Source organism: Poecilia formosa, unplaced genomic scaffold (genome assembly GCF_000485575.1).
Source record: "Poecilia formosa unplaced genomic scaffold, Poecilia_formosa-5.1.2 Scaffold475, whole genome shotgun sequence".
NCBI lineage: Eukaryota > Metazoa > Chordata > Actinopteri > Cyprinodontiformes > Poeciliidae > Poecilia > Poecilia formosa.
Genome location: NW_006800414.1, coordinates 46,178 through 48,563, shown reverse-complemented (window position 1 = coordinate 48,563; position 2,386 = coordinate 46,178).

Sequence of the window (2,386 nt, the reverse complement as noted above, 5' to 3'; positions counted from 1 at the left end):
GGCTTTGTGTTTTTGTGTTTGTTGTGATGTAAAGCACTTTGAAAAGCCTTGCTGCTGAAATGTGCTATACAAACAAAATTTGATTTGATTTGATTACTGTAAAGACAATATTCTGAGTATTTTTTCTAGTGACCTTGCTGAGTGACATGGTTTATTAAGACAATTTATCCCAGCATTAATGACTTTACCAAACAGAAACATTTTCTCATTCATGCCCTGCTGCTGACGCCAGATGGCAGCCCTGAGTCTGATTCTGAACAGAAGCTTTCATTGCTCCTCTGAGCCTTCAGAAGCAGGATTTGATAAGATGAGTTTATGTGGAAATAAGACATTTCTACAGGTTCAAACTTCTTTAGCAGGTAATTTATTGAATTCTTGTAGCTGAAGGCTGCTCTGATTACTGATTGAAAACAAATATCTTTGACATCATTGAGTTTTATTCATTGCTGCTTCTGCTTTGCAGTCCTTTAGGTTTGTTCAATAAGAGTTATTGTTTGGAGCAAAAATATGTGTTATGACATCAAAAACATTCACTGTTGTATTTATGTGACACACAGAGTTAAATATTTCAAGCAATTATTTTTGTTCTTTTTGATGATAATGTTTTACAGCTTCAGTTACTCAAAAACAAAATATTACATAAGACGAATTTTTAAAAGGGTTTTTAAATGGAAATGTTCTGTTAAGTCCCTGTTATAGCTCAACCAGTACAGTACCTGACACCACTAGCCAAAACAAGTCATTGCTAAAGAAAGTCAGTAACTAAAGAGTTGTTGGAAGAGTCAGAGATGTGATGATGAACTGGAGCTATATTCAGAGTTTTGACAACTCTTTATAGATGCAGTATATAAATATGTTTGTTTTCTTTTTTTACATATTTGTTTAAACTGTTAGTGTCGTAAATGAGACAGTTAATCTGTGAAAAGATCGAGCTCCTCCACCTTCTCCTTGTGTTGCTATTGCTGTCTGCAGAAATACTCTTCTGGTCAAAAACAACCAATCAGAGCCAAGAGGAGGATCTTAGCACTGACAATCAACTTCGTATACACGCTGCTAAATGTGCTAATGGCAGAAAAAACATGCGGATAAATTGTGTTATAGTAAAACTGATTATCCGCCGTTAACGGTGGCTATGCTAAACAGCTTTAGCATTCATTTAGCAGAAAGAAGTTGCAGAATAGCAGAGAGCAAGGGGGAAAGGATGGGGATGAGACAACACGAGACTGTCATTGACTCCTGGCTCTGATTGGTTGTTCCTAGTTAGCACTGGGAGCACTGGGAGGAAGCAGAAGAACCAGGCTATCTGTCTCAGACCAACCTGTCATGACATAGTGACAGTTTCAATCAATATGTAAAAAGTATATATTTATTATAAAAGTTACATACAACAGCTTTAAGTCTGATGATTGAGCAGGGCAATAGATGCAGGTTAGTGTTCCTGGTAATATAGTTTGGTAGATTACCAAACTAATGATTTTATGGTGAATTTGGTGTTGACACCAGAGAAAGCTGACATGTGCAAGCTGGGACTGTCATGGTGAGATCCAGCAGAAACACCAAAGGTTGTTAACAGGTGATGCCAGCTGGGGAATATAATATGAGAATCCTAGCAACGGCAGATCTGATCATGGTGGGATGATCACACTGCTAATCTAAAGGCTGTGTGAGCTTTGGGACATCTGTTGTTCTTGACTACAGGAATTTGATGTTGACCTCTGTGATTTTACATGTGCTACTACTTTGTGGCTGAGTTGTGGTTGTTTGCAATCTCTTCAACTTTCTTGTAACAACATTAACAGTTGATTGTCAAATATTTAGGAAATTTCACCTTCGGACACATTGGATCAGATAGCAGTACCATGCTGGAGTTTCCTGAGGGGAGGGATTCTTTAACAGTCTGTGAAAGCATGTCTGCATGCCAAGGTGTTGGATCTTATACACCAGTGGACATGGAAGGGATTGGAATTCAAGGATTCTGATGGTGAAAAGCAGCTCTTATTCTACAGCTTTGTGATTTGCAGAAACAACAAGCTTGACATTAAAGTAGCTGTCTGGATACAATGGATTTTATATGCTTAAACAGCATTTATTATTAACTTTGGCCTCTGAATTTTCTTCACATTAGAAGATCACATTAGCTTTTTCATGTGCTGCTCTGCCTTTTCTGCAGTTATCTTTCTTCCCAACACTGTGTGGAATACAGTGTTAGAGGCCTGTCACACCATAGATGGCATATTGCAGGCTCTTTCCTGAGGGCGGACATGATCCATCCTCCCCTCACAGGGAGCTTGTCCCACATATTATTACAAATATGATTCTGCTGTGCTGCAAAGTGGGGCAAGTATGCTAACCTTAGAAAAATAGATCTATAGATAGATAGATAGAT